Raw genomic sequence first — 20017 nt, 5'->3', positions numbered from 1 at the left:
ACTTGTGCAGTATTCATGGGATTATAAAATGGTGCAACCCTATGGGAAACAGGATGGAGGGTCCTCAAAAAAATAAAAATAAATGTACTGCAGCATCCAGCAATCCCAGTTCTGAATGTACATCCAAAAGGATTGAAAACAAGATCCTGAAGACATTTTTGCACACTGTGTCCACAGCAGCACACTACTCACAATAGCCAAGAGGTGGAAGCAACCCAAGTACCCACTGTTGGTTGAATGAACAAACAAGATGTGGTATATACATACCGTGGAATGTTATTCAGCTTTAAAAATCTAGGCTAACCTACCACATGCTACAACAGGGATGAACCTTGAGGACACCATGTGAAATGAAATAAGCCAACAAAAAGACAAATATTGTATGATGCTACTTATGTGAGGTATCTGAAGTAGTCAAATTCATAGAAACAGAATGTTAAATTGTGGCTGCTGGAACAGGGGAGGAAAGGTTGTTATTGTTTAAGGTGTATGGAGTCTCAGGTTTTCAAAATGAAAATTTTCTGGAGATCTGTTTCACAACAACATAAATATATTTAACACTACTGAACTTTACACTTAAACTTGGCTAAGATGGTAAATTTTATGTGTTTTTCTTCATAAATTTTTTTAAAAAGGAAGTTTAGGATAATTGAGGGCTTGGAATTCTCCCTCCTTTTCCTACCTCTGGTCTATTATGAGTCCATTACCCCTTTCTTTTCTTGCCTTTGGTCCTGGGCTTTTCTTTGTGGGAAGTTTTGTTTTGTTTTTTTCTTGTTACGACTAATTCAATCTTCTATTTTGATTTTCTCTGTCTTCTTGAATCAGTTTAGATAGTTTGTACTTTTCTAGAAATTTGTCCATTTCATATCGATTATCTGATTTGCTGGTACACAATTGTTCAAAATACATATTTCCTTACAATTCTTTTTATTTCTGTAAGGCCTAGAATAATGTTTCTTCTATCATTTGTGCTTTTAGTAATTTGAGTTTTCCCTCTTTTTCTCTGTCAGTGAAGCTAAATTGTCAATTTTGTTGATTTTTTTCAAAGATAAACTTTTGGTTTTGTTGATTTTCTCTATTTTTTTTCTATTCTGTATTTCGCTTATTTATATTATTATCTTTATCATAGCCTTTCTTCTGCTTTCTTTGGGTTTAGTTTGCTCTTCTTTTTCCAATGTCTTAAAGTGGAGGTTTAGATTATTGATTTGAAATTTTTTTTGTTAATACAGGCATTTACAGCTATAAATTTCCCTCTAGTCAGTGTTCCAGCTGAATTCCATGAGTTTTGCTATGTTATGTTTTTATTTCCATTCATCTCAAAGTATTTTCTAATTTCCCTTGTGATATTTTTCTTTTATTCATTGCTAATTTAGGACTGTGTTGTTTAATTTCCACTTATTTGTGGGTACCCCAAATTCCTTTTTGTTTTTGGTTTCTAATTTCATTCCGTTATAGTCAGAGAATATATTTTGTATGACTTCAGTCCTTTTACATTTTTTAAGACTTGTTGAGGCTTCCCTGGCAGTCCAGTGGTTAAGACTCCACTGCCACAGCAAGGGGCACAGGTTTGTTTCCTGGTCAGAGAACTAAGACCCTGCGTGCTGCATGGTGCAGCCAAAAAAAAAAAAAGACTTATTTTATGGTCTAACATATGACCTATCCTGGAGAATATTCCACGTACACCTGAGAAGAATGTACATTCCGTTGCTGTTGGTTGGAGTAGTTAGGAGGATTAATTTAACATCTGTCTGTTAGTTCTAAACAGTTTTTAGTCTTGTTTATTCTTCTGTTTTCTTTTTGATCTCCTGTATAGTTGTTCTATCTATGATTGAAAGTACGGTACTGATGTCTCCAACTATTATTGTTAAATTGTCTATTTCTCGCTTCATTTCTGTCAGTTTTTGTTTCTTTTATTTGGGACTCTGTTGTTAAGTGCATATATGTTTATGTATTCGTTTGCCAGAGTTGGCCTAAAAAATACCCCATACTGAGTGACTTAAACAATAGAAATTAATTTTTTAAGTTCTGGATCCTGGAAGTCCAAGTTCAAAGTGCCAGCAGGGCTCGTTTCTTCTGAAACTTCTCGCCTTGGCTTGCAGATGGCCACTCTCTTGCTGCTTCTTCACATGGTTGTCCTCTGCCCACCCTGGTGTCTCTCCATGTGTCCTAATCTCCTCTTTTTATAAAGACACCAGTCAAATAAGATTATACTCTAAAGGCCTTACTCTAACTTCATTATGCCTTTAAAGGCCTTATATCCAAATATATTCACACTCTGAGGTTCTGGGGGTTAGAGCTTCAAAATATAAAGTGCAGGGGGTGGAGGTGGGGACAATTTAGTCCATAACAGTTTACAATTGTTATAAGGTATAACAATCTCATGAGAACAATTGTTTTTAAGAACACTCTTGATGGATGTCATTCTTTGTCTCTATTAACAGTTTTTGTCTTAAAGTCTATTTTTATCTGGTATTAGTATAGCCACTCGAGCTCTTTTTTGGTTACTGTTTGTGTGGTTTGTCTTTTTTTCAAACTTTTACTTTCAACCTACTTGTGTCTTTGAATCTGAACTGTGTCTCCTGTAGACAGCAAACATTGGATCATAGGGTTGTTTTTGGTTTTTTTCATCCATTCTGTCAATATTTGCCTTTTGAGTGTTTAATTCATTTATGTTTAATGTAATTACTGACAAAGTAGGATTTATGCCTGTAATTTTTGTCCTTTATTTTCTATGTCTTATGTCTTTTTGTTTCTCTATTGCTCCATATTGCCATCCTGTGTGTTAAATAATAATAATTAATAAAGTTCTTTTCTAGTGTACCATTTCAAGTCCCTAGTTGTTTCCTTTACTAACTTTTTTTTTAGCTGTTTTCTTAGTGGTTGCCCTGGGGATTTAAATTAACATCCTAATTGATAACAACCTAGCTTAGATGAACAACAACTTAATTTCAATCATATACACAATCATATATAGACCTGTTCCTTCCCCCTCCTTTGTGCTGTTATTGTCATACAAATTACACTTTTATACGATGTATACACACGCCTTGTGTGCCCATCCACACAGATCTACAATTATTGCTGCATGAAGTTCTCCTTTAAATCAGATAGGAGAAGAAAAGTGTGACAAACAAAAAATAAATTTGTACTGCGTTTTATATTTACCTATGTAGGTACCTTCACCAGTGCCCTTTATTTCTCCATGTGAATTCAAGTTACTGTCTAGTGTCTTTTCATTTCAACCTGGCTTTAAAGTTTTTTAAAGGACTCTCTTTAGGATTACCCTAGGGAGTTGAAATTGTACACTAGAACACAGACCAGTTTTCTTATTACTTTTATGGAGAAGAGAATTTTCAGAGGTCCTTTCTCTGCCATTTTGGCTGACATCCTTTTTTCTTACATTTGGAACCTGGGTGAGAGATTTGTTCCCTCTGGATTCAGTGCTGTCCACATGGCCTGGGGCAATCCAGAAAACAGTGCTCAGGACAGTGCTTGTAAGGCACACAATGCAGTGCTACTATCAGCTATACAAATCCAAAAGGGTTTACCTAAAGGAAATGGGTGAAGGTTTTCCTTGGCCTTTATGCTGGAGGCAGTACCATGAGGCTTGTCCCATGTGAGGTCCTCAGCTCCTCTTTTCTCCTTTCTCTCTTCTTCCATCCAGTCTCTAAGATAAGACAGGATTGGTGCCCACCCATGTTGAATTAGTCATCACCTAGTCTGAACCAACTCAAGACCATGTTTCCGGCCGATATGGTGGCAAGAGCATCAATTTTAGGGTAAAAATAACTTGGTCTAAACCCAGCCATGCCACTCACTACATGTGTCCCAGGAAAGTCCCCTTAACATCATTGAGCCTCAGTTTACTTTTCTATAAAATGTGGGTAATAATATTTATTTTGGGAGTTCCTAAAAAGATTAAATGAAGCAATGAATGTATTTGAAGTGCCCAGTATTCTGCCATGCATATAGCTCGTGCTGGAGAATAATAATTATGCCTCAATATTATCTGGGAAAACGACCTACTTTACAGCAAAGGGAACTATACTCAATATCTTGTACTAACCTATGATGGAAAAGAATCTAAAATATAAAAATATACACACACGCATATCTGAATCACTTTGCTGTACTAACACAACATTGTAAATAAACTATATTTCAATAAAAACAAACAAAAATTATCCAGAAGGGTGACTTATATAGCTCTGTGTATAATCTTTTCCTTTATTAAAACCCATCTTACTCCTGAAAAGTTTTTATTTATATCTAACAAAATTCCAGACTAGGGCTTCCCTGGTGGCGCAGTGGTTGAGAATCTGCCTGCTAATGCAGGGGACACGGGTTCGAGCCCTGGTCTGGAAGGATCCCACATGCCGTGGAGCAACTAGGCCCGTGAGCCACAACTACTGAGCCTGCGCGCCTGGAGCCTGTGCTCCGCAACAAGAGAGGCCGCGATAGTGAGAGGCCCGCGCACCGCGATGAAGAGTGGCCCCTGCTTGCCACAACTAGAGAAAGCCCTCGCACAGAAACGAAGACCCAACACAGCAAAAATAAATTAATAAACTCCTACTCCCAACATTTCTTTAAAAAAAAAAAAATTCCAGGCTATATTTAACTCTTTTATTTTGGCCTAGATTGGGAAAAAAAAAAAAAAGTAGCTGTGAGCTCTCGTTACCATGACGCTTCACAGTCTGTGTTAAAGCCATATCTTGGCCATGTTGTCATTAATCCAGATGTCTTTGGTCAGCTTGCTTGCCTTTTAGTCCCTTTATTCCTCTTTTGATGATCCTTTGTCTGCTTTTTTCCTTCTCTGTCTTCCATCTCTTCCTATGTATATTAATTGATGTGTTTTGTAGGTCAATGTGTTATTAAGGTCAAGGTCTGTGTCTCTGGGACTTGGATTCAGCTGTCAGCCCTCAGCATCTAAGACAATTCGAGACCAAGTTGAAGCTGCACCCAGAGGCGGAGAGGATGCAAGAGCAACAAAGGCTGGATTTGATGGACAATTAGGACAGCTGGAGAGAACAGAAACAGTTTCTTTAGACTTATTTTCCTGAGGTCAAAAAACCCGGGAAGTGGGGTAGGGTAAGGAGTGTTCAGGAATAACTATAATCACCAGCTTTGCACACACATAAAACATGGGTCAGGACATGCTGGGCCTACTTCATTATTTTTCACAAAAGGTTCCCTCAGACTTTTCAGTCTCTTTTGTTAACAGATGCTTGTCCTAAATTCTATTCATTCGCTCTTCCTTCGTTTGTTTCGTTTTCATTATCTCCTCTACCCGATTGATTATGCACTTAATTACCATATTCCTTTTTCTTACTGGTTCCTTCAGCATTTTTCTGACTGGTTACTCTTGTCCTCATTACAGATCTTTCAAGGTCATTTATTTGTTATAACAGAAAGAAGAGATTTGGAATCTGATGGTTCAGCCCCTGGGAGATGCACAAACTTGAAAGAGTAATAATGGGCCTATTTCACAATTCTCTCCCCAAGTTATCAGAAAGATGAGAAACTTTTATGTATATGCAAAAATTGAGACATAGTAAGAACTCAAAAACGTATAGCTATTATTGCTGTTTTATAAAACTCATGCATTTAACTTGCCTATGGTTTTTTACTGGGTGCCCCAGGGTTATTTGGCTATAAATAAGGACAACTAACCCCTAGTCAGTGAAGCCTGTTCTTGGAGCTGGTTTTTCAAGAACAAGGATGGGCTGGACTGAATCGTTCACACACTCTATTTCCTCATGACAAATGGCCGGCATTTGTGAGGATGGAGGTTTAGACTGTGTCTGTGGCAAAGATCAGGGTGGGTAGCTTTTAGTATCCCCGGGTTGTGCCGCCAGACTCTCCAGATGCTCTAGGGTCTTAACCAACTTGACATTAAGAATCATCTGCAGAGTCATTTTCTGTTTTCGGGGTATTTTGTTTTGTTTTGTTTTTCTGCAGTACGCGGGCCTCTCACTGCTGTGGCCTCTCCCGTTGCGGAGCACAGGCTCCGGACGCGCAGGCTCAGAAGCCACGGCTCATGGGCCCAGCCACTCCGCATGTGGGATCTTCCCAGACTGGGGCACAAACCCATGTCCCCTGCATCGGCAGGCGGACTCTCAACCACTGCGCCACCAGGGCAGCCCCATTTTCTGTTCTTTTGTTTGTTTGTTTGTTTTGTTTTTTAATACCTCATGCCCAGAGAGCCTATGATTTTGGTCTGTGACAAGGCTGAGTTACCTGAATTTTTAAAAGCTCCTGATTGGTTCTAGTTGCTTAGTCAGCTTTCCCAAATTAGGTAACTCAACAACCCCTACTCCCAGATGCTAGGTTTTCATCCCAACCTCCACTCAAACTTTTCCCGCATCCTTTGCTTTAGATGAACTGGTGTATCTACTGCAGACTAGCGTGCTCCTGATGCCGAAGAGTTAAACTGTCGTCCCTCCCCGTCGATATTTTCAAAGTAAGTGGTTCCATCTGGAGGAGAGTGTTTTTCTCAAAGGAAAGATTTTGCATCAAGCTTTCAGCCACTTCCTCCTCCAGGAAGCCATCCCTGATAGCCCAGGCTCAGCTCAGGGCCCTTCCTGCATACTTTGGAAATCTCCAGTACACATCTCCAGTTTAGCACTTGTCACAGTTATATTAAAATGACCCACTTACAGATCTGACTCTTTAACATCAGTGACTGTGTTATTTTCACCTTTGTGCCTGTAGCACTACCCCAGTGCCTGGGACGTGGGAGGCTCCCAGTTATCTGCCCTTTATTGAGCCTCTGCTATGTGCCATGTGCACATATTTTCATCCTTCCACGAAGGACTTTCACAGCGAGGTCAAACCTGGGCCTCTGACATGATTTGCTTCACGCTCCTCTTTCTGAGTTCTCTAGTTTATAATCCCAATTATCTTCCAAACCGGAAAGCTGGGCTTCATCCGGGACTTGTCTTCCTCACTCCAGCTCATATCCAATTAGTCATTCATGCCCTGTCCATTCTCCCTCCCAGAAATCTCTCTACCTGTCCCCTTTTATTCTGGCTTCGTGGCCACTGTCTTAGTTTCCTGAAATTGTTCCCTCCCCCTAGTCAAGTCCTCTTCCCATCTCTCCTGAGAGCTAAAAAACTCTTCAGTGAAATGTCCTTCTCCGAGGGATGGATAAAAAAACTTCTATGTGCAGACAGTGGAACACTACCCGTGGTAAACAGGAAAAAGTACTGATACGTAGGACAGCTTGGAGGAATCTCAAGTACATTGAGATGAATAAAAGAAGCCAGTCTCACAAGTTTATACACTATAAGATGCCATCTGTATGGCATTCTCAAAAAGACAGAACTATAGTGATGGAGAACAGATCGATAGTTGCAAGTGGTCGGGGTGTGGGGGGAGGGTATGACTACAAAGAGGTAACAGAAGGGATTTCGGGGTGTGTGTAATAGAACTGTTCTGTATTTTGATTGTGGTGATGATCACAAGAAACTCCACGTGCATTCAAATGCATGATACTATATGCCCCCCAAAAGGTCCATTTTGGATGTGATAATTTGAAAAAATAAAATTAAACAATTATAATGAAAATCCTATTTGTTACCCAATAAATAAATGGAATATACACATTAATAATTTTTACAGATGCAGAAAAACACAAAACAAAAACTCTTCGATGACTCCCTAAAGGCCATCTGAAAATATCCTAACCTTTATAAGATCCTTTACGTTCTGACCCTGGCTTGCCTCTGGGGCCACCCCTCTAACACCATATTCAGTCCTTACCCGCAGATACCCCCAGAATGTACACTGTGTGCTCCAGTCCTGGCAATCTGCCCAAAGCTCCTGGATGCAACAAGCTTTCTCTCATTCACCCGTGCCTCTGTCCATGCTCGTCCCTCTGTGGATGCCTTTCATAGTCTATTCCCCTTCGTGTCCATGTGGCTGTCACTGACTTACACTTCACCCCATCACCCTTCCGGATTCAGCCTGCAACCTGCCCAAGCCCACCTTCCCTGACCCATCCTCCCTGGCCCTTCCTCAGAAGCCAGTTGGATCCCAGGCCCATCTCCATCTATTTGAATTGTAATCCTCTGCAGTCTTCCCACAGATCGTAAACTCCCAGTGGGCAGAAACTGTTGCTTATCATGCTATTTCCAGTGTTTAACCCAAGGCCTGGGAGTAGCAGACTGTTACAGTTTGAGGAATGAATGAATGAATGAATAAATGATGTTGTAACCTCACGGATATGACCAAAACACATTAGAAGGGAACTTGAAAATGGTGTTTTCTGTTATTCCGTGGCCAGTCCTTCTATCGGCCTCCAAATACAATGGCTACCTATTCCAGATAAATCTAAACAATTAGTGGGCAGAATTCCATCTAATTCTGAGTCCACGAGGGGGTCAGGGTGGAAAGGAGGCACCAGGACCAAGTTGACCATATGCTATGTGTCAGGCACTCGTCACGTACACTATTCTATCCTTTCATTCTCACAGTCACCCCAGAAGCAGGTATTAATAGCTGCATTTTACACATGAGGAACCAAGTTTCCTCAGCCTTGCCCAACCTTCCAGAGTCAGTAAGTATTGAAGCTGGTAATGGAACAGTAACAGTAGCAAATCTTTATCTATTGGGCTTAAAAGCCTTGCATCTTATCTCATGGAATCCTTTTAACAGTCTTGTATGAGTTGGGTTTTCTTTTTTTTTTTTTTTTGCGGTATGCGGGCCTCTCACTGTTGTGGCCTCTCCCGTTGCGGAGCACAGGCTCCGGACGCGCAGGCTCAGCGGCCATGGCTCACGGGCCCAGCCGCTCCACGGCATGTGGGATCTTCCCGGACCGGGGCACGAACCCGTGTCCCCTGCATCGGCAGGTGGACTCTCAACCACTGCGCCACCAGGGAAGCCCTGAGTTGGGTTTTATATCCCCACTTCACACATGAGAAAACAGAAAATGACGACTAAGAGACAAGAAGCAGCTCCTCCAAGGTCGCAGCGGCAGAGCTGGGTCTGTCTGACAGCGAAGGCTGTGTTCTGGGCCCCAGTGTGACACCTCCTTCTCTCTCGACCCCCAGTCTCCACTTGTTGTGCGTACATGCTGCCCCCAAGACTCAGGCGCTGCCCCTCACACTGCAATTCCTCTCTCTGCCCTCCAACTGACTAGTGAGACGCTCCCAACCCGGGAAAATCCCAAATAATCTCACGAATTCACATTGCTGCTTTTATAACAACACGACCCAGCCAGTGTTACTAAGGAAGAAAGAATCCCTTCCGAAATAAAATCACGAACAAAGTTGTTGGAGCCATAGTTAATTTATTACCTACGGGTAAACATTCCTGTTGGTTTCCGAACATTTTGATTAAGAAATTACACTAAGGGCTTCCCTGGTGGCTCAGTGGTTAAGAATTTGCCTGCCAACACAGGGGACACGGGTTTGAATCCTGGTCTGGGAGGATCCCACATGCCGCGGAGCGGCTGGGCCCGTGAGCCGTGGCCGCTGAGACTGCGCGTCCGGAGCCTGTGCTCCGCAACGGGAGAGACCACAACAGTGAGAGGCCCGCGTACCGCAAAAAAAAAAAAAAGAAATTACACTAAATTTAAAGGGAGCATTTACAGTCATTGAAACTACACAGTGAGGCCTTGTACGTATTAGTAGATGTGAGTCCCAGTTATTCTATACATTTGAAAAAAAAAAAGTTTTACCCAGTTTAAATTCAAGAGGCCTAAAAAACAAACCAACCAACCAACCCTCACAGCTACCTAGGATAATCGGTAAGGAGTTTGGACTTTCTAAAACAAAGAAAACCAGTTTTGACCTCTAGTTACCCTCAGCTAGTCATCTTATTAATGGCAATGCTTTGCTCGCTCCCCACAAGCTTTTGCTTACATGAATTATCCATATTTTATTACGTCCAGAACACACACTAATAAAGACTACAGAGCAAAGGGTAAAAATCAGGAAATAAAAGGGGAAGGGACAGCCGTTTATTATAGGTAGAGAAGTCTTTGAACTTCTACTCCAGGTGGGGCTGGGAAAAACCAGGACTAAGAAAAGCGAGGCAGCGCGGGCTTGGTCAGGAGAGCCTGCCGGCGTTGCCAGATGAGGTGGCCGCCTTCTGCTTTAAGTTGCTCTCCGGTGGCTGACACTTACCTGTAACAGAGACTGAGTTCAGGCTTGGTGTTTGCTCGTTTTCTGCATCCTGCCCTGGTTCTCAATGCACTTCTCCCCTGCCTGGTATCCCCGCCACGCTCCTTTCCCAAGGAGCCCAGCTCGCCCTGCGACCTGATGACGCTCCGGCAGGGCCTTTGCTAGGTGCCTGTGTGTCACTGGCAAATCAGCTTGCAGGCCACAGGTGGTGTTTCTGGAGGATCAGGTGAGGATGCCTTGACTTGGCACGGCTGGGGGACGCTCATCGGATTAGACCCCTCTTGTTCTCATGTGCAGCTGGACGGCAAAAAGTCCCTCAGTTTCTCATTGGAAATCAGCTACAAACACAAGTCCCGTACGAATATTAGTACTGACTTCATCAAGATTCTATTCTTGATCTTTCTACTGTTATTAAATTAAAACGCCAAAATGTTGCTTACTCACATTTCCAGTTTTCTTTTTCTTTTTTTAAAGGATACTCCAAACTCATGTAGATTTTGGTAAAAGTTGAGGTTGTCTTTTCTTTTAATGTTAATGTCTTACACAAATGCTTTTGAGCAATTGAAAGCTTTTTTTAAAAATTAATTTATTAATTAATTTATTTTTGGCTGCGTTGGGTCTTCGTGGCTGCACGTGGGCTTTCTTTTTTTAGTTGTGGTGAGCGGGGGCTACTCTTCATTGCCATGCGCGGGCCTCTCATTGCGGTGGCCTCTCTCCTCGCGGAGCACCGGCTCCAGAGCGCAGGCTGAGCAGTTGTGGCTCACGGGCCTAGCTGCTCTGCAGCATGTGGGATCTTCCCAGGCCAGGGCTTGAACCCATGTCCCCTGCATTGGCAGGCGGATTCCTAACCACTACGCCACCAGGGAAGCCCTCCAGTTTTATCTAAGCTCCTAAGAAGAGCCTCAGGTTGGAGTGTAAGTGAATGGAGACTCTAGAATGAAATGCTTGTCCAGAACTTACCCAAAGAGATACCATGTGAACGTTAGCTTTCGTGTGTTGGTCCAGCTTAACGTGTCCCTGGCAAACAATCCTTATAGTTTACGCTCTTAACTTTCCTTTTGTTTTGAGGTTATATATGCCCCTCTTGAAGAAATTATTAACAATTTATTTGTGCTTTCAAAATCCTTTTGCCCAGCTCTGGAAGGGACAGAATGTCACCCCCCTCCCCACGGCGGTTCTTCTAGTATAGGTGGGCTGGCTTCAGCCCAGGAAAGGGTGACCCTGAAGACCTGGTCGCCTGGTCAAGACGCAGCTGGTTACAAAAGAGCTTTCAGACTCACTCCCAGGATGCAAGAACAGACTGCTTAATTGCTTCTCGGGGGGAAAGGGAGCCAGAATACCAGACCAGTTAAAGGATGAAGGTGGCTCTCTCTCTCTCCCCCCAGGGTCTCTCTCTCTCTCTCCAAGGCTGAGCAGTGGTCTCTGTTTCTCCCTGTTGTGCCTACTTCATTCTTTTTTTTTAATAAATTTTTTTTTTTTTAAATTTTTGACCGTGTTGGGTCTTCGTGGCTGTGTGCAGGCTTTCTCTAGTTGCGGCAAGCAGGGGCTACTCTTTGTTGGAGTGCGCGGGCTTCTCATTGTTGTGGCTTCTCTTCTTTCAGAGCACGGGCTCTAGGCACGTGGGCTCAGTAGTTGTGGCGCACAGGCTTAGTTGCTCTGCGGCATGTGGGATCTTCCCAGACCGGGGCATGAACCCGTGTCCCCTGCATCGACAGGCGGACTCTCAACCACTGCACCACCAGGGAAGCCCAAAGTGAGATCATTTTGAACTACAGGCATACCTTGTTTCACGGCACTTCTCAGAGATTTCGTTTTGTACAAAATGAAGGTTTGGGGCAACCCTGTGTCCAGCAAGTCTATCGGCGCCATTTTTCCAACAGCATTTGCTTACTTTGTGTCTCTGGGTCACATTTTGGTAATTCTCGAAATATTGCAAAATTTTCATTTTATCATATTTGTTACAATGATCTGTGAATGGTGATCTTAGATGTTATTATTGCAAAAAGATTATGACTCGCTCAGGTGATGGTTAGCATCTTTAGCAATAAGATATTTTTGGGTTTTGTTTTGTATTTTTCGGCTGTGCCGCACAGCACGCAGGATCTTAATTCCCTGACCAGGGATCGAACCCATGCCCCCTGCAGTGGAAGCGCGGAGTCTTAACCACTGGACCAAGGGTATTTTTAATTAAAGTATGTACATTGTTTTTGTTTTGTTTTGTTTTGTTTTGTTTTTTGCGGTACACGGGCCTCTCACTCCTGTGGCCTCTCCCGTTGCGGAGCACAGGCTCTGGACGCGCAGGCTTAGCGGCCATGGCTCACAGGCCCAGCCGCTCCGCGGCATGTGGGATCTTCCAGGGCCGGGGCGCAAACCCGTGTCCCCTGCATCGGCAGGCGGACTCTCAACCACTGTGCCACCAGGGAAGCCCTACGTTGTTTTTTTAAAGACATAATGCTATTGCGCACTCCATAGAGAGTATAGTATAAACATAACTTTTATAGGCACTTGGAAGCTAAAAAATTCTTGTGACTCGCTTTATTGTGATGTTTGCTTTATCGCTGTCATCTGGAACCGAACCTTGGAAATCTCCGAGGTCTGCCTGTACTTGTTGATGTACCAAACGCAGTTGGATAATCTGTCCTGGTTACAGAAAGGGCCTGGGCTGAGGGGCACATTTGGACATGAAGTGGCTACTGAAGCTGTGAATGGGCTGAGCCACTCAGGACAGACAGGGCGTGTGAGACAAGGTGAGAAAAGAACAGGAGAGGGCCTGGGGCAAGGCGGGTGGAGCAGCCACATTCAAAGACAGTCGAAAGTACGTCTGCAGGAGATCAACATGCAGTGGCCTGAGAAAAAGTGAGAGCTGGGAGGCCGCCGAAGAAATTTCCCAGGAGGAGCGGTCCACAGTGTCAAGTTGCACAGTGGGAACAAAGATAGGGGCTGGGGCCTGTTCTCTGCTGCAGGCGACCAGGACAAGAGAGCACAGCCCACTGCCACGGTGGGGACAGATGCCAGATGGCAGAGAGTTGAGGAATGAAAGAGGGTAAGGTGAAGATCAATGCTGTAGAGACTGTGCTTCCAAGAAACTGGATTGTGAAAGAAAAGCAATCTCTAAGGGCATTGAGCAAAGCTCAGTGATTGTTTATTTTTAAATCTCAAATAGATTTAAGCACTTGCATAAAAGAAAATTCAACAGAGGAAGAGAATTCAGACATGCTGGGTGCGGGGGAGGGGTACTATGTGTGGAGCCCATAGAGTGGCAGTAGCCCAGTGTTTAAATAGGGGCCTCTGTCATCCATCTGCTAGGATACTAGGAGAAGTTGCTTAAACAGCTAAGTTGGAGAATTAATGGGATCTCGGTGACAAGGAAGGACAGGAGATGCTGTTTTGGGGGAAAAAAAAATTAGAAAACTCTGATTCATTTGCAATATATTAACAGTCTCCACCTGGGGAGATGGTACTGGACACACACAGAGACACACACCTCCTATGGTAGATGGGGGACCAGGGTGGTCCACTAGCAGCACAGAGAGGGCAGCAGGGACCACGGCCTCCTTATCACAGCTATCTACCGTGGAGGATGCAATAATGCAACATGGAACAAAAGTACAAGGCCTAATGTCTACAAATTAAAATAACAGTATCACATAAGAGTTCTACTGTTTAATTTTGCTATGAGAATCCAAAAGTGGGCCACCTGTTATTAAAGATCACAGTGCCCAGGAAGGTCATATCCTAGAATCATTGTCTTTGTTAAATTAGAACTGAATATGATTGAAATCTTGCATTTAGAGAATTTCCTGGAAGTCCAGTGGTTAGGACTCTGCGCGTCCATTGCAGGGGGCAGGGGTTCCATCCCTGGTCGGGAACTGAGATCCCCCAAGCCACGCGGGGGCTGGGGTTGGGGGGGAGAAAGAAAAAAGAAATCTCACATTTAAAAGCCAGAATTGTTTAAAATCACTCCTTTCGATGAAAAGATGGGACCCTACAAATTTCCACCTAGACCTGAGAGACCTACTTGAATCATCTTCAAGCCAACCTGTTGTGTCCTTTACAAATATTGATTTCAGTTGCTGCCTTTATACTCCTTTGCAGTTTCATCCGTATGGGGTAAACGTTCGACTTGTGCTTGGCCTCCTTGGCAATATCACCCCTTCCACGGTGGCCTCTTTACCTTTCCTGGTTGCTACTCCAGATACCTCCTGCCCCTCCAGGGAAACTCTCCCAGATCCTAAGCCTATTCCACATTAAAATTGGTTATTTATTTATTTTAATTTTTAAATTAAGGTATAGTTGATTTACAACATGATATTACAACATAGTGATTTGATATTTTCTATAGATTATATTCCATTTAAAGTTATTACAATTAGGAGGTTGGGATTACATATACACACCACTCTATATAAAATGGATAACCAACAAGGACTTACTGTATAGCCCAGGGAACTATACTCAATATTTTGTAATAACCTATAAGGGAAAAATACATACATATGTACCCCTAACTGAATCACTTTGCTGTGCACCTGAAACTAACACAACATTGTAAATCAACCATACTTTAATAAAAAATTAATTAATTAAAAAAGTATTATAAAATATTGGCTATGTTCCTTGTGTTGTACACTATATCTTTGTAGCTTATTTATTTTATATGTAGTAGTTTGTACCTCTTAATCCTCTACCCCTACCTTGCCCCTTTGGTATGTAAATTTACATATATTTTCCCCTCCACTATGAGGTCTGAAAATAGGTATTGTTTTAATGTCATCATATAAAATTCTGGAGCCTCTCAAACAGCCCCCAGGTATAAGAAAAAGGCCATTATACCTACAGTCCTATTTCAACTGGTTTGAACTGAGCACCTCCTGGGTTTTTATTTGCACATGGGATTATCACAGCCCATCCTGCCTCTGCCTCTGTGGTCGTTGCACAGGCCCACTCTGTAGCAACATCTTTGTTGTGAAATTGTTCTGTGGCTCTGCCTGCCATTTAATGAGCTCATTTCCTGGTCGTACATCTGCCTCTGAGAGCTTGATCTAGATCTTGTTCGGAAAGTAAATGGTGTGGCAGCCTTGCAGGGTATGGCTGTCACCAAACTGTGACACAAAAAATACCGAGCCCTCGACTCAGATAGGTCAAGTGACCACTAGGAATAAACATTGGCTAAAAATCACAAGAATCTACCATCTGCTTCTTTTATAAGCATCTAAAAATTCTTGGGCTTGCCAATTCAAATGTAGTTTATTTGGGGACTTTCCTGGCAGTCCAGTGGTTAAGACTTCGCCTTCCACTGCCGGGGGCGCCGGTTCCATCCCTGGTTAGGGAACTAAGATCCCACAGGAAGCACGATGTGGCAAAAAAAAAAAAAAAAAAAATGTAGTTTATTTGTCCTTTAAACACATAGCATTTTTTTTTTAACACCTTGAAGCAATAGACATTTATGATTTCACACTGTCTCGGGAAGCTGGAAATGGCTTAGCTGTGTGATTCTGGCTCGGGGTCTCTCATGAGGTTGCCTTCGGGCTGTCGGTCAGGGTTGTCGTCATCCCCAAGCTCATAGGGAGCTGAAGAATCCACTTCCAGCTCACTGTCTTGGTAATTGGTTAGCATCATCAGTTCTTAGCTGGCTGCTGGCACAAGGCTTCAGTCTCTCGTTTCATGGGCCCCTCCACTGGGCTGCTCACAAGATGGCAGCCTTCCTTCCTCAAAGTGACAGATGAGAGAATGATCAAGAGAGTGGGAGCCAGTGGGCAACCAAGGTGGAAGCAAAGGTCTCTCATATCCTAATCTCAGAAGTGATAGCATCACTTCTGCCATATTCTACCAGGCATGCCGTCCAATCCTGGTAAAACTTCACATAACATTTTGCCTTGTAGTGCTAGTGCTCCAAGGGGTTAATTAATGGAAAGAATATATTATAGATAAGAATATTTAAATAAATAATGTAGACATATATTGAAGCTAAATGCTTTTTTTTTTCTTTTTTTAATTGATGGAGCATATAGTCAAAAAGGCTGGAGACCACTGCCCCAGAAAACAAGAAATCCTGCTTTGGAAATATTTTCTAGGTGCCAGGCACTGTTCTTAGCCCTTTATATGCATCCTCACAATTACTCTTCATGACCTTATAAGGCAGGCATTAATATTATTCTTATTGTAGAGTTGAGCAAACCAAAGCACAGAGAGGTTAAACAGCTTGCCTGAAGTCAAGTTGCAAGCTACCAAGTGGCTGACCAAGACTCAAATCCAAGTAAACTAACTTAAGAACAGTTCCTCTCCATTCCTCTCAACCTCCTTTCACAATCCAGTTTACCCTTCATTAACAATTCTCTTACACTCTCAAGGACGATACTAGGTCATGGGGAAATAAAAAGGTATGAAATGTGGTCCCATCCTTGGGGAGCTGTGTGATGTGTCACAGTCAGCGGCTAATACCAGTTATGAATTTCTGGTTATAAAGCACAAGCCGCTTTCTATGGGCTTGATTGAAGAAGACTGATTTTCTTTGCCTTTAGCAAAGTGGTCTCCAGCCTTTTTAAGGCTTTTCATTCTCTCATCTGTCACTTTGAGGAAAGCAGGCTGCCATCTTGTGAGCAGCCCAGTGGAGGGGCCCATGAAACGAGAGACTGAAGCCTTGTGCCAGCAGCCAGCTAAGAACTGATGATGCTAACCAATTACCAAGACAGTGAGCTGGAAGTGGATTCTTCAGCTCCCTATGAGCTTGGGGATGACGACAACCCTGACCGACAGCCCGAAGGCAACCTCATGAGAGACCCCGAGCCAGAATCACACAGCTAAGCCATTTCCAGCTTCCGAAACAGTGTGAAATCATAAATGTCAACTTTTTTAAACTTGAGCATTCAGATCCAATATACATATTTGTACTTATTTATAAATATTATACTTATATTGCTATAGCACTAATATGTTAGGTATATCATATCATATACTCCAATTAGTAATTTAGATAGGATGAGGTTAAATACATGTGAATAGAGGTTTTCCTGTTTTCTTGCTGTACTTCACGAGTCCTCTGAGAACTGGCCTGTTAGGGGCAGGCCCCCAAGATGCACGTTTGTGCCACTCAGAAAGGTTGCTCATGGAAAATTCTTGGAGAATCTCAGTCTCAGAATTCTCAAGTTAGTGGGAAATTTTGACGCTAGGGTGCGCCTGGAAGAGAGAATCTGAATGAAAGTGCTGTAAGGATCATATCCAAATGATTCTTTTCAAAGTAAGTAGTGCTCCTCATTTTCTTGGCCTTAAGGACAGTTTAATTTCTATTGTTTCCGCCAATGCTCCCTCTAGAAAAAAAGTCCTCCAGGTGGTGAAGCCTGTAATATAATTTATCTCACCTCTTATTTGTGTGTTATTGCTCCACAGACAAAATCCTCACTTAACAACTGGTCAAGATATTCTTTATGGACCCCACAGTGGTTGGTGAAATAAATCACTTTTAAGTTTTCCTATTTCGTAGTCAAAAAGAAAAAAACAAAAGCAAACAAGAAAAAAGCCAGATGTGCCAGTTTATGTGTCAGGTTTATCAAGAGTGCCATTTCATGCAAGTCAAAACTACAATGAGGTATCATCTCACACCGGTCAGAATGGCCATCATCAAAAAATCTACAAACAATAAATGCTGGAGAGGGTGTGGAGAAAAGGGAACCCTCTAGCACTGTTGGTGGGAATGTAAATTGATACAGCCACTACAGAGAACAGTATGGAGGTTCCTTAAAAAACTAAAATAGAACTACCATATGACCCAGCAATCCCACTACTGGGCATATACCCTGAGAAAACCATAATTCAAAAGGACACATGTACCCCAATGTTCATTGCAACTCTATTTACAATAGCCAGGACATGGAAGCAACCTAAGTGTCCATCGACAGATGAATGGATAAAGAAGATGTGGCACATATATACAATGGAATATTACTCAGCCATAAAAAGAAACGAAATTGAGTTATTTGTAGTGAGGTGGATGGACCTAGAGTCTGTCATACAGAGTGAAGTAAGTCAGAAAGAGAAAAACAAATACCGTATGCTAACACATATATATGGAATCTAAGAAAAAGAAAAAAAAAAGGTCATGAAGAACCTAGGGGCAAGACGGGAATAAAGACACAGACCTACTAGAGAATGGACTTGAGGATATGGGGAGGGGGAAGGGTAAGATGGGTTGAAGTGAGAGAGTGACATGGACATATATACACTACCAAATGTAAAATAGATAGCTAGTGGCAAGCAGCCACATAGCACAGGGAGATCAGCTCGGTGCTTTATGACCACCTAGAGGGGTGGGATACGGAGGGTGGGAGGGAGGGAGACACAAGAGGGAAGAGATATGGGGACATATGTGTATGTATAACTGATTCATTTTGTTATAAAGCAGAAACTAACACCATTGTAAAGCAATTATACTCCAATAAAGATGTTAAAAAATAATTTAAAATAAATAAATGGTATGTCAGGAGGGAATACCAGAAAACAATAAATTCCATATGTTTAAAAAAAAAAAAAAAAAAGGAAGAAAAGAGTGCCATTTCATTGTCCTTGGGCCCTGCCCCGGTTGGGCCCCTCCTCCTCTCTAAGCCCCCCACCTCCACCCCTTCCGAAGAGATGCACCATTGCGCTTGCTCCTCCAGGAGTCTAGGGGTTCCAAGACCCTTGGCTTAGGCTGTTAGAGGCCCCAGGAAGAGAGAGGGAGTCCCAGATGAGTTTCCCCCACAGCAAAGTCCCTCCCTCATCCTTAGAGTCCCAGGGCTGGCAAAGGAATTCAGGAGAACCCAAGAGCAGGCCGCTGAAAGTGGTGGGGTCGGATGGGAACAGATAAGGGACTTCAAATCAGAACAGCAGTTTCCACAGCGAATTATGAACCAAAACCAAATAAATGTATAAAGATGGAGTGACAGGACACAAACTGGAACTTTGCAGTTTTAGGAAAGAAAAACCCAAGTGAGGGTCAAGGCCAAACATTTTTACCAGCTCCACACACTTTTCTGAATCCTGACTGTGGCTTGGGTGGGAAGGAAGAGACTCCTGTTTAGTTAGCCACTTGGCTTTGAGTTTTGGACGATAATGCATTTAAAAGGAGCTGCTTTTGCAACTTATGCTGAGAAAAATCAGTAAGAGAAAGATTATCTAATAATAAAAGCAACCATTCTTCACCTCAGCTGCTAATTTGTTCAGACCAAACCCACCTCCCGGATATCAAAGAAACCTGGGAGCCAGAGACAAACGGGAAATTAGTGCCTTGAGCGGTTTCTTTTCAGGAATGGGGAAAGTTCAGTGTCTTCCTGCCCAGACTGGCAAAAGAGCTATTTACACAGTTGAGATCTTTAAAAATCTTCTGACCTCTTCTCTCGGCCACCAAAGTCAGGCATGGCATCATTTTGAAAAGAGGCTAAGATGGGATTTTTCTCTGCAAATCTCCAAACTGTCCAGAAACCATTTTACTTGAATACAATGAAACGTGGGAAGTAAAAACTCTCATGTGGACATTTCTGGGGTAAGTCTAGCTCCACTGCCTGGGTTGGAGTCTTACTCTGCTAAAATATCAGCTTCAAATATTGGTGGCTGCTAAGTGCTGACTGAGAGCTTTACCATTACTGGAGTTTTTAAAAAACATGGTTATAGGGCTTCCCTGGTGGCGCAGTGGTTGAGAGTCCACCTGCCGATGCAGGGGACACGGGTTCGTGCCCCGGTCCGGGAAGATGCCGCATGCCGCGGAGCGGCTGGGCCCGTGACCCATGGCCGCTGAGCCTGCGCGTCCGGAGCCTGTGCTCCGCCACGGGAGGGGCCGCAGTGGTGAGAGGCCCGCGTACCGCAAAACAAGACAAAACAAAACAGCAAAAAAACATGAATATAAAGTTATAAGTTTCTTAATC

This window comes from Orcinus orca, chromosome 12 (genome assembly GCF_937001465.1).
Source record: "Orcinus orca chromosome 12, mOrcOrc1.1, whole genome shotgun sequence".
NCBI lineage: Eukaryota > Metazoa > Chordata > Mammalia > Artiodactyla > Delphinidae > Orcinus > Orcinus orca.
The sequence above is the reverse complement of the archived record's forward strand: the minus strand, read 5'-3'. Positions refer to the sequence as shown.